Here is a 13,338-nt window from a genome sequence, read left to right as displayed (position 1 = left end):
CTGCCATCTGACTGCTACACGATAAATTTAAAACGCATCAAGTGCTCCTTCAGCAACTTTCAACAAATAGCAGCAGATGCCAAACTTATTATGGAGGGCACCAGGAGGCCCACAAACGATGAAATTGCTAACTGGTCAACATTCGCAATCGTACTGATCGACAAACATGCAAAACCCATAAGGCAGGCGAACTTGTACGGGCAAAGCCAGACGCCCAGTCGCAACCCCGCAATACAATCTGCTACAAGAAACATGAATCGGTCATGGCGGGCTTTAAAAACAAATCCTACGGATCCTCAGTTATTAACAAATTTGAGAGAGGCTCGCAGCTACCTAAAGAAGGCTAAAAGAGAACAACGCAGAAGTCTCTGGAACTCCTTCTGGGCTAGGCTGCAAAATGACATTGAAACAAACAATTCCGCTAGGTTCTGGCGAACCATCAACAGCATTTCTGGGCGAGCCCCGAAGGTTGCGTCCTCATGCATACTGGAGACTGAGTGGGTCGCCTCTCTGTATCTTCATTTTAATGACCAAAAAGTAAAAACCCTTCATCAGAATCTCAATGTCGAAGACATTCTCGCTCATAAAGTGGCCGCTAATACAACTGATTGTAACATCAAATCCCCTTCAACGAAGGAATCTTTCAACGTTGGCCAGAAAACTGCGCAACCAAATGAGTGCCCCATGTCGCAAAGCAACAACGAATCAACAACAATCGAGGTGGCCCAAATTGAAAAACTGATCAAAAAGGGTCGGAAGGACGGTGCCCCAGGCCCTGGTGGAATTCCTCAGGCTCTGTTTAAGGAGGACACAACCTACTGGGCCTTGAAGCTAACCACCCTCTTCAACTGTATCCTGCAAAATAACATCATAACACCCTCCTGGCAGGGATCCATTTTGGCACCAATCTTCAAAGGAAGGGATAAAAAATCTCCCGGGAACTATCGCCTCATAGCCCTCATCGACAATGAAGCAAAGTATTTTGCTGGTTTGCTTCTTAACTCACTTAGGGCATGGGCTGATGATCATTCTGTAATTCCTCCGAACCAAACTGGTTTCACAAGTAACACTGGCACCTCGGTCAATCTTATGACCTTCTCTTGTCTGAGCGACCAGGCAGAGGTAAGCACTTGCCCACTTTACATGGGATTAATTGATTATAAAGCTGCCTTCGATAAGGTGAATAGAGCTAAGCTCTGGTAGAAGTTGTACAGTTTAAACATCCCAAATGATCTCCTAAGAGCCATACAGCTTCTCCATCAGGACACATGGACAAATAAAGATTGGGAACGGGTCCAGACTATCACGTCCAATTCCGACGACAAAAGGGCTCAAACAAGGATGTGTCCTTGCCCCAACACTTTTTAACTTGTTCCTATCCGACCTTCCAGAAGCCTTAAATAAGGTAAATTCTCATTCTCCCAAAGTAGCTTGTTTCTTGTTGTCAAATCTTTTATACGCTGATGATGTTGTATTTCTTAGCAAAACAAAGATCGGCTTGCAAAGACTCATGGACGCCATCTCTGACTATTCAAATAAGAATGAGCTCCAGATAAACAGCAAGAAGACCAAAATTTTGGCGGTTCGTTCAGGAAAGGCCAAGAAGCTGGTTTGGGTCTTGAATCAAGAAAGGATTGTTGAATCCAAATGCCACAAGTACCTTGGAGTCTTTTATAACAACAACGGTAGATACAAAACACATCTAGAAGAACAAAAAAAGAAGGGTTCTGCGCTCGCTTTCGCAATCAGTTCTATACATAAGAAACTACAAGGCCCAACGTTCGCTCCAACAATCCAAGTAGCGCAAGCAAAAATTATTCCCGCATTAACCTACGGAAGCGAGGTTCTAAAAGGCTTGGATAGCGGCCAATTGGACAAAATTATTACAAAAATTTATAGAATAGTGTTCAAGCTACTAAGTCAAACATCACCGGCCCAAATTAGGTTGGAACTGGGAATCTGCCACCAATCACTTGCCAGAGCCTTGAGTTTTCTAATGTGCTGTCTTAAATTGAGGTCATCGAAGGAAGGCAGCCTAGCGCAACATCTATGGTCTTGCCTACAAATGAATCTATGGCGAGCAGGGCATGCATATTGGGAAAGAGGATTAAGAACACTAGGCCTGAAAGACCTTTGGGGCATGCAAGTAAGCCATAATGAATTCAAACGACTAGCGAAAATAAGCACAAAAAAGCTCTCTTCCGTGGAAGACAAGGCTCGGCTGGCAAAAAGAAGTCACGGATGGATGTCCTTGCAATCCTATGTCCTGTTGACCCCACAGGAGTACCTAACTCAACCATTCACTGCTCGAACAAAATTAAGTTTCCTAAAGTTGAGAATGGGAGCAATCAACCTGTTGGTCCATTTGCCAAAATGGAAAAGAGCCCATTGACAGGAACAATGTAGACTCTGCGGGAATCACAAAGAAGACATAGTACACATCCTTTGTCTTTGCCCAAACCTGCTGAACGAAAGACGGTCCCTCCTGAGGAAACTCTGGAACACAAACATGATTAGATCGTGTAGAGCAGCAGTCTTGGCTTGCTTTGACCCTCGGAACACTAAATTAAATTGTGCCCTAGTAAGGTTTTTGGAACAAGCAGAAAAAAAACTTGGTGAGGTGTCCCAAGTACGTGATCTCTCACCAGCACAATTACTAGCCTAGTTCCAACTGCCACCTTACTGTATGATGGACATGATCCTTAGCTCTCCTTTTTAAAGTATGTTTTACACATTTTTATAATCTTCATAACGCATATGATCCTATACTTATTTTTATATGTATTTATTGATATATCGTTCTTAAAATTCTGTAACTTGCATAGGTTTTTTTTTTAATCATGCAATAAAGATTTCTAATGGACTCCCCGTCAACAAGAGGATAACCTTAAAGCTCCTCACCCACGCACACAAAGTACTCCACAACACCGGAACAGCGTACCTCAACAGACGACTCACAGCTACATGCATCATTGTAGGAATTTATGATTCCTAAATTGCGAAAATTAAGGAATAGCAATTTAGGAATCGCAAAATCCTATGCATCAAAAAATCGCAATTTTTTGGGCGATTCGCTAATTTTCCTTATTTGCGATTCCTTAATTGCGAATCACAAGTAAGGAATTGCTTTACATTGATTCCTATGGGCCTAGAGGCATAGGAATCAATGGGAAGGCATTCCCATTTTGCGAATTCGCAATTAAGGAATCGCTAAATGAGAATGAAATTGCAAGGGTCCAGGGGGGGTCCAGAGGACCACCCCCTGCACCCCTGGAATGTCATGTAAGTACATTTTACTCACACACATGTCCCAAGGGCATGTGTGTGTGTAAAATGTAAGTTTCAAAAATGCATTTATTTGCATTTTTGAAACTTTTCGCAAATTACCATGAAGGTGTACTTCATGGTAATTTTTCCCTTTAAAATTGCGAATTTGCAAAAAAAAAAATCATGCATAGCATTTAAGGTATCCAAAAATTAGCGATTTCTTAAATGCTATCGCAATTTGAGAAATCGGAAAAACTTGCGATTTCTTAAATTGAGAGAAATGGGAAATGAATGATGCCTCCCAAAAAGTGATTTTGGAATCGCAAACGGCCAAATTTTGCGATTCGCACCGTTTGCGATTCCAAAATCGCTTGATGCATGTGCCTGTCAGCTTCTACACCCCCACCTGCCAGCTCCGCTCCGCCGACCTCGCCCTCGCCACAGTTTCCCGCATCCGAAGAGCGACCTCCGGCGGCAGATCGTTCTCCCACCTCACCGACAAGACCTGGAAGTAGTGTGGCTCACTGGTTAGAGGCGGCAGACCCGAGAGCAAAGGACAGCCCGGGACCAGGGTTCGATTCCCGGCGCGGCAAGTTTCTGGACCAGGGTCAGCGGACTCGATAATTCTCTCGCCTCGGTGCCCACTCTGATCAGCGATCACACTCGGCAACTCTGGGCATTAGCTTGCCTCATCTTCACTAACGGCCCCACCAGACCGCCGGGGATGCCTGGTCTCACCCTGGAGATACCCATTAAGGGACCATCTCTCAGGGAAGCCAGGAAGGGTTTCGCAGCGGTCGAAGCGCCTTGGGACCCTCCGGGTAAGTAGTGCGCTATATAAATGCCTATACATACATAAATGCCTATACATACCCTCCCCATCCACCTATGACGGACCCAAGAACATGCTGACATTCAGAAGACTCCTCAAGACCTGGCTTTTCGCCCCAGCGCCTTTAGCCCCTCATGGGTAAGTAGTGCGCTTTATAAATACTATGATTGATTGATTGATTATATGGCTGCTGCACTTTTTGCAATTATATATTTGCCAAATAATCCATAATTTGCAGCATAATCTGCATAGTTTGTAGCTCAAATGGTTAAAGAGTTACTAAATGTGCCGCAAAACGCTTTGCAGCTCAGTGGAAAGTGGTTTGCCAAGGTTGCCTGGATACATTTGTGTTGCATGTTGCTATATTTGGGTGTTAAACTGGCACTAATGAGGTGCAACCAATGCCCAGATAGTGTTTATAAATTTGAAAATGGAAAAATATTGAAGTAATACTATTACAAAATGAGCCACAATATGCAGCAAAATGTGCCTTTTTTGCTGCAATATTTGAATCAACCCTGATGCATAATTTGGCCCTCCCCTGCCGCATAATTCCAGTATCCCTGCTGAATGAGCACAGGCTGCTTAGGGACACCAAAGGCAAGCTGGCAGCTCAGCAGTCTTGACTGCACGGAGAGGGGGCGGCTATGAGAGACAAGGGGGACCCCAGTATTCTGGGGGTTGTGCTCCAAGTGATGACTCTCTTGCTAGTTATTAGTTTCTCCGGCATAGTCACAGCACCAGACACCATCTGTCAGACGCCATCCGTGGCCCTCCAGCTGCAGAGCCCATGGGCCCCCTGGGGGCTCTGAGCAGGGCTGCAGCGAGGCTTGAGTTTAAAATACTGCGTAGAGGTGGCAGGGGCTGAGCAGGACGCACGCAGGCGCCGAGCGAGGACAGACGGGACCTGGAGCCAGGACAGCAAGCAGGTCTCCAGGGTACTCAGCACTACCTGCTACGCACTGACGTTGAAGGGTGCCGGAAGGTCAAAGGTTAGAGGGCTTTTGAGTATACACACTGTTGTATCTTTACCTTTAATTATGTGCATTCCTTGTTGAGAATGCAGCCATGTCATTTTTAGAATGTGATGTGTTTTACAAGTCAGTTGCTACATGGTCTTTGATGTGAACGACTTGCTTCCCTGTTGGGCAAATAAACTGCTTCCTTCTTAAATACTCTGGATTGCATCTTTACAATACTGGCGACGATGGGCCCAACAGGTGATTGAGAACCCGGCGTGATACAGATTTCCATTTTTTTTTTTTTTTTAAAACCTCAACAGTGAGTTTTTATTCATCTGGACTTCCGATTTTTTTTTTCTTCGTGGAATTTCCTTGACTTTTATGGTGGTGATTTCTTTGCGGCACTCAGCGGCAAGTACAATTTTAAATATTTATTATTCTTTAAGGTTTGCTGAAGTTGCGCTTACCTTCGTTGGTCAGCGTGTTTTGAATCCTGCACGCGAACTGCGCAAGCTGTACTGGAGCGTGCCTGCCATTTCTTCGGAACGTTTCATCGTCACTCCAGCAACCGGCACAAGCTCACAGCGTCTGAGCGCGTCTTGTCGTCAGCGCGTTTTGTTGTCAGCGCGCCTTGTCGTCACACGCAGCCACACGCAGAACGCGCATTTCTCGTTGCTATGCAACCGTGTCCTTTGCCGTCCTGACGCGCATTGCTGTTGCTAGCAAGCTACTGAAGTGCGTTGTGGCTTTTGACAAGCGCGTTATTAACCTCTCATTTTGCGCATTTCACCGCGCATTTCACCACGTTTACAGGATGGATTGAGGCAAGTCATATTTTTATGTTTTGATGCAAATTTGACCATAAGTTTCCTGTAATCAGCTGGAAGTCATCCCTGTTACATTGGAATTTATTGATGTTCGTTTGAAGAAAAGAAGTTTGCTTAAGGAATTGATGTACCCAAGAAAAGTAGTACGGAGGAAAAGAAAAGCAAAAAGCAACAGACAAGTTTGTTCTCGTTGTTATTTTAATTAATTATTTTGGATTATTATTTAGATTGTTGTGTTAGCTTATTTAGTTAACTTATTGTGTTAGTTTGTTTAGTTATTTTTGCTTTTCAGCATGTCTTCTTCTGCCAGTGGAATGAATCAATCTCCCCAATTTTTAAGTGAGCAAGGTGAACCAATCTTACCATGGAAGAAGTGGAAACCTATTTTTGACTCTTATTTGCTTGCCATTGGTGGGGAGAAGTTTTCTCCCGTCAGGAAACAGGCTGTTTTGTTGAACAATCTTGGTATCGAAGGAAGAAATATTTATGATAGTTTGGACCCAATACCTATTGGTAGAGGTGCTGGCGAACCTTCGGATGTGTATGAGATGAGTGTACTCCTTTTAAAAAATCATTTTGGTGCACGCATTAATGTTGTCATGGAAAGACATCAATTTTTCATGCGCACACAGGCTAAGAGTGAGAGAGTTGGAAACTATGTTGCAGCGCTTAAATCCCTTGCACAAACTTGTGATTTTGAACTTTTGACTGACTCTCTCATTCGCAATCAACTTGTTCGCTGTACCAATGATCTCAAAATCCAGGAAAAACTTTTGTCTAAAAATCCAAATTTGAAAGAGGCCATACTTATTGTTGAAAGTGTTGAACATACCTCTACTTGGTTAAGGAGATTAGGAAGGGTCCTTCTCAAACTGATCCTGTTTCCAGTGTGAGTAATGAACATCGTCAAATTTCTCAACCAGAGACTAGTGTTGCTGCTGTTAGTAAAGCTCCTTCCAAACAAGAGAAAACCACTCTTAAAGTTGAAAGACCTAAACAAAGTTACAATTTTAACAATTTTAACAAAGAGAATAAGTTTAGATGTCCCAGATGTGGAAGCGAGAAACATGGACCGAACTATCCGAACTGTTTTGCTAAAAGTACTGTTTGCAGAAATTGTGGAAGGAAAGGCCACTATGCTAGGATGTGTAAAAGCAACAAAGTTAATTGTATTGATGATGATGAAGTATACTCTCAGGATTCTATTCATTGTATTACCAATGATGCTGTTAATGGCGTGAGTCAAGTTGATGATGATGAAGTATTTATGCCTTCTTGTGACATCCAAATTGCCAACAAAGTTGTTCCCGTACTTGCTGACTCTGGTTCACTGTTCACTCTTATCAGTGATAAGTTTTGGTTTACCAATTTTGATGGAGATAAAATCTAACTTTTGACTCCTGATATCAATCCTGTTGGGTATGCTAAACAAAGGATTGAGGTGTTAGGATACTCCATCCAAACCATTGCTTTTAAAGGCAGAGAAACTGTTGGTAAGGTTTACGTCGCAAAAAGGGGAGATAACCTCCTTGGGTGGCGTCACCAAAGGAATTTAGGAATTACTTTGAATCCAAACGCACCTGAACAGGTTATGTTAGTTTCTCATTTGGGTGATTTTTCAGACATTTTTGAGAAATTTCCTGAGGTTTTTAGGGAAGATTTGGGTCTACTGAAAGGTTTCAAGCACAAGATAATTTTGAAAGGGAATGCCAAGCCTGTTGTACATAGGGTTCGGAAGGTGCCCAATCTCATGTTAAAACCTCTTCAAGTTGAAATTGATAGGCTGTTGAAGCTTGGTGTAGTTGAGGAGATAGAATCCTCAGAATGGCTTGCGCCAATTGTTTTGGCACCTAAGGATAAGGGTACCAAAATTAGGATGTGTGTGGACCTCAGGACTTTAAATGGTTCAATTTGGGTTGACAGGCAGCCTTTGCCTAATATCAATGAGATCTTGACAAAGTTGGGTGGTGCTACTGTGTTTAGCGTTATGGATCTGTCAGCAGCATACCACCAGGTCTTATTGCATGAGGAGTCAAGACACTTAACTTCGTTTGTAACTCCCATTGGTGCATACAGGTTTATTAGGATGCCTTTTGGTTTAGCCAGCGCAGCTGCTTGTTTTCAGAGAGTCATGAAGAATGTTTTATCAGGGATTGATTCTGTTCTTTTCTTCCAGGATGACATTTTGGTCCACGGGATTGACGTTAGCAGGCATGATGTCATCTTATTTGCTGTTTTGTCTAGACTCAAGGAAGCTGGTTTAACCTTGAAACGGGAAAAATGCAAATCCAGGGTTAAGTCTGTGTCTTATTTGGGGCACAACATATCTGGGGAGGGTATCAGTCCAAAGATTGACCTTGCGGAGCCTATCCTTCAAGCTCATCCCCCTTCTAACAAGGATCATGTGAAATCTTTCAATGGGTTGTCGGAGTATTATTCTAAATTCATTCCAAATTTTGCTAGTGTGATGCAACCAATTAGACTTCTTCTCAAAAAGGGTGCTGTTTTCAATTGGAGCAAGGAGTGTTCTGAGGCTTTCGAAACTGTCAAGTCTGAGATTGCAAAGATGCCAAATTTGGGGCATTTTGATGTGCATAAGAAAACTATTTTGTCCACTGATGCGAGTTTACGTGGTTTGGGGGCTGTTTTGTCACAGCTTGTGGATGGATCGGAAAAGGTCATTGGTTTCGCGTCTCGTTCTTTGAAGGGTGCTGAGGAGCGATATTCGGTCATTGAGCGTGAAGCTTTTGCTTGTTTTTGGGCCATCAAGCATTTTAGGTTTTATTTGAGGGGTCTACCTTTCGTGGTCAGATCCGATCACAAACCTCTTGTGCAGTTGTTCTCGTGTAGGAATGTCGAATGTACAACTCCTAGAATTAAGAGATGGGTTGAAGGACTCATGGAGTACAATTTCTGTGTTGAGTACTTACCTGGTCTTAAGAATGTCCCCGCTGATTTTCTCTCTAGGTCACCCCTTGATAAGTTGGTCATGTGTGACTCTGATTCTCCTGTTGTCTCTTGGGTAAGGGAGTCTGCATTAAATGAGGTGGAATGGAAAGATAGTTTTTCTGATGATCCGGCAAGGAATTTTGTTTTGGAAGCAACGGTCAATGGTTGGCCTGTTTTGAAAGAAGTTCCTGATCCTGCTAAAGGTTATTGGAATGTGAGGGATGAATTGAACTTTGTTCAAGGCGAATTATTCAGAGGCGACAGGTTGATTCCCCCTTTTGGAATGAGGGAGAAGATAATTAATTTAGCTCATGAGGGACATTTAGGTCGTAGCCTCACCAAAGCAAGGGTCAGGGAATCCTATTGGTGGCCTGAGTTGGACCGTGAAGTTGAAATTGTTGTCAGGGACTGCCACATTTGTGCTGGTAATGATAAATCCAGGAAGGTGAACACTGCCCCTCTTTCTCCTGTTGCTATACCTGAACGTCCTTGGTCTAAAGTTGCTGTTGACATTATTGGACCCTTTGAGAACCTTAGACCCTCTGAGAGATTTGTTGTTGTTCTAGTAGATTACACTTCGAAGTGGTTGTCTGCTTCTTGTATGGGTGCTGTTTTAAGTAGGAATGCTATTGAGTTTTTAAAGGATGCTTTTACTTGCGAAGGGGTACCTGACATTTTGGTCTCTGATAATGGTGTCCAATTCACCTCCCAAGAAATGTCTGACTTTCTGAAGGATCTATCTATCACTCATCAAAAGACTGCTCTTTATTCTCCGCAGGAAAATGGCTTGGTAGAGAGCATGAATAGGTTGATTAGGGCGTGTGCCCAGACCGCTTTGGAGAGAAGGCTTCTTTTGAAACCTATTCTCAGAGAAAAACTTTGGGCACACAGGAACACTCCCAATAGTGTAACTGGTATTTCGCCTTTCAAGAAACTCAAAGGTAGAGTTGCTGGTTCCAAGCTTAATCCTTTGTGGTTGTCCCTTAAGGATAGAGGCTCTGTGCTCAAGGATTCTAGGTTGGAAAACTGTCAAGATAAGTACAAGCGCAGGTTTGACGTTTTGAAGGGGGCGAAGAATTCTTCTTGGAAAGTGGGTGATTTAGTTTTTGTCAAAAAGGCTGTTTGGTCCCCTAAGGGTGAGTCAAAGTTTTTCGTGCCTAGGCGAATTGTAAAGGTCATGAAGAATGTGGTTATGCTTTCTGGGGGAGATGTCTGGAGTATGTCACGTTTGTCAAGGTGTGTGGAGGGGGATGATGGTGTTGTGAAACCTGGTCCTGTTCCTGGCAAATGTGTTATGGAAACTGCTCCAGTGAAATGCTCGGATCTTGAACGCTCGTTCCAACTTCCTCAAGATGAGCATGTTTCTTCTCGTGGGACAAACTCTAGAATTAGGAGACCTCCTTTGTATCTTCAAGATTACTATCCTGAGAGACTTATTCCTTTCACTGGATCTTTGTTTTCTGTTTGTTCCCATTTCTTTTTTCCTTTTCTTTTTCTTTCTTGTTTTTCATTTCTCTTTTATTTTTGTTATTATAATAAGGGAGATGTGTTGTATCTTTACCTTTAATTATGTGCATTCCTTGTTGAGAATGCAGCCATGTCATTTTTAGAATGTGATGTGTTTTACAAGTCAGTTGCTCTTTGATGTGAACGACTTGCTTCCCTGTTGGGCAAATAAACTGCTTCCTTCTTAAATACTCTGGATTGCATCTTTACAATACACACCCAGTGGCAGAAAGCATAAACCGGCAGTGCAGGTTGTCTGCCGTCACTTTTTAAAGGCGCACCGCGCTCCAGGATCTGAGCCAGTGGCGGCTCCTCCGCTAAGGCAGAAGGGCGTTGCCCCACTGCTTAAAATCGAAATACAATGAAAGCAACGTATTTTTATTATCATTGTATTCGAGACCGTGGCTCGAGGATGGGCTGGGCTGGACAGCGCAGGGGGAGGAGTGGTTTGCACTTCTTAAGTGCAAATGACTGCTTGGCCGGCACCCTCGGGCCGGCCAAACAGTCCTGCGCACTTTGACATTCCCCACCAGGCTTGCTTTACACAGCCCGGTGAGGAACATGCACAACCTCCCTGTCCCCATCTGAGCGAGGTGGTTCGGCGCTCAGACCAATCACAACGCTGCATTGCAGCATTGTGATTGGCTATGGGGAGCCTGGGAACTCGGGTGCTTCCTGTTGTTTCCTGCTGCCGGTGGAGACAGGAAGAAAAGGACGGAGGAGAGATGGCGGCCGGCCAGCCGAGGAAGGTGTTCCTTTTTTGTTTCATTTCCTTCCCTCCTCCCAAACCCCCACACCCTACCACTCCCGATCAGTAGCAGCCGCTACTGAGTCCCACCTAAGGCAGGGAGGGAGCCATTGCACTAAAACTGTCCCAAACTGGGACCATTTCTTTTATCAAGGGCAAGGTACTTTCAGTTTTCTTTAAGGAAGGGATCGAACTGGAGAGAAAAGCTGACCAGATGAGGCCAGGGGCAGGTACCTGGACACAAATCTTACAGTGTGAGGGAGGGGAGGGGAATTGGAGGGGCAGGGCCTCGTGCTGAGAAGTACCTACGAGGCACTTTTGAACCCGCCATGCCCTCAAAAAAAAAAAAAGTAAATTGCTGAGACTGGTGCTGACGTCCTGCGGTGCTTTCCACGCCCCTTAATTGATTTAGCAGTTGAAAGCCTCGGAAAACGAGCTGGAAAACCACTATTTACAGTCATTCTCCGCGTGTTTTCCCTGCCACCGTGTGATATCGGCTCCTCAGCAGGAGACCGTGTGATGGGAAGCGATATCCTGTTTTACCCGGTGGCACCGTGTGAGTTGGCAGGTATGCCGGAGGAAAGCATGAACGAGGCTGGGCAGCAGCTGGGTGAGGTCTGGCAGCGGCAGCAACTGGGTGAGTTTCCTATCTGCAGTAGTGTCCTTAGGGTAAGAGAGGTTGTCCAGGTGCTAGAACAGCTGATTTACACTTCTAATGTTAGTCATAGAATATATGAAGAGAGTGCACCTCTCCTCTAAACATCCAGCCTACTTTCTACTCTAACTCCAGCTTTAGTGTATTTTGAGGAAAGTTAAACATTGTAAAACAGGGTTGAAATGTTGTCATTTAGGGTCCTGGGTCTATCTAGCCAGCTCCTGCCGTGACACAGCCGCTGAAGACTTAACACGAAAGGACTGATTACAAGTAAAGATGCTATTTATCGCACCTGGTAATAGCGATATCATGTGTTAATTATTTATCGGCTGCGATAAGTAGCACCCATTACCACTGAGTGAAGCAATTAACACCCGTGGTAAATACTTTCTGTTCTGAGTTTTCAACTTTAAAATGGAGCATAACATTCGGATTTGATATTTAACTAACTGAATTCCATGTTTTTCCTTTTTTTACAGGCTTTTTCTCTCATATATTTGCAGCCCTGACAAATGTCACACATCTTGTGTTAGCCTAATGCATTTCTTTACATTTCCTGCATCCATGCATCCACTGAAGGTTGTCGCTCAAATAAGCAGAGCTAAACAAGCCAACAGCATGCCCTGTTTACATGTTAAAGCACATTGCTGGCTCCAGCTCATCAGGAGAGTTGTATGCAGCATATCCCAACCTAAGTTTATGTAGCATCAAGCAGCAGGGTCCCAGATGACGGCACTACCAAGGCTAGTCACAGATTGTGTAAAGTATATTGCTCACCTCAAATGGCCTGCTGCAAATAGACCACAACAAATATCACAAGCTAGTTGTATGAGAGGCAACATATACAAAACAAAACAATGTGTAGAGCATTCAACAAGACAATAGCATCTGGTGTATTCGTCTTCACGCTACTTGGAAAGACGGCCACCGGACACGCCTCCTTTGATACTTTGCTGCTCACACTGGATTCGGGTCTACACAGCATGAATCCCCTTCTTCTTAAACCAGAGATTCGTGATTCTTAAATTAGCCCTGAAGAAGCCCATGTTTGGGTGAAACGCGTTGGCTGGTTTCAACATCTGCATGCCCTGAACAGTTGAAAATAAAAGACGAATAACTACACCAGATGCTATTGTCTTGTTGAATGCTCCACACATTGTTTTGTTTTGTATATGTTGCCTCTCACACAACTTGCTTAGCATATCCCAACCTCTGTGAGTCCGCACCTAAGCCTGATGGAGGCCTGGCAGACCTCGTTTGCCACTCTGATTGGTCTGCAGCTCACTGGGCGTGTCTGCCATTTACAATAATACAAATCCCAGGTTCTTGTGCAGCCTGGAAGGAGTCTGAATTCTAATTTGTGATATTTGTGATATTTGTGAGGGTATTTCTAGAGCGCAACGTTCGCTCCGGAGGGAGCATCTTGGCGCTGAGGATCCTGGATGACCAATCCTAAGGGGGTTAGATGGCTGCTTTGGAGTAGTCGTCAGAGAGGTTGAAAATCCAGGTCTTTAGGAGCTTTCTGAAGGGTTTTTCAAGGGTCTGTTGTCTAAGAGTTTTTGGCAGGTTATTCCAAGCTTTCGTGGCAAGGA

The sequence above is a fragment of the Lissotriton vulgaris genome, chromosome 5, assembly GCF_964263255.1.
Source record: "Lissotriton vulgaris chromosome 5, aLisVul1.2, whole genome shotgun sequence".
Taxonomy (NCBI): Eukaryota; Metazoa; Chordata; class Amphibia; order Caudata; family Salamandridae; genus Lissotriton; species Lissotriton vulgaris.
This window is presented reverse-complemented; position numbering follows the sequence as displayed.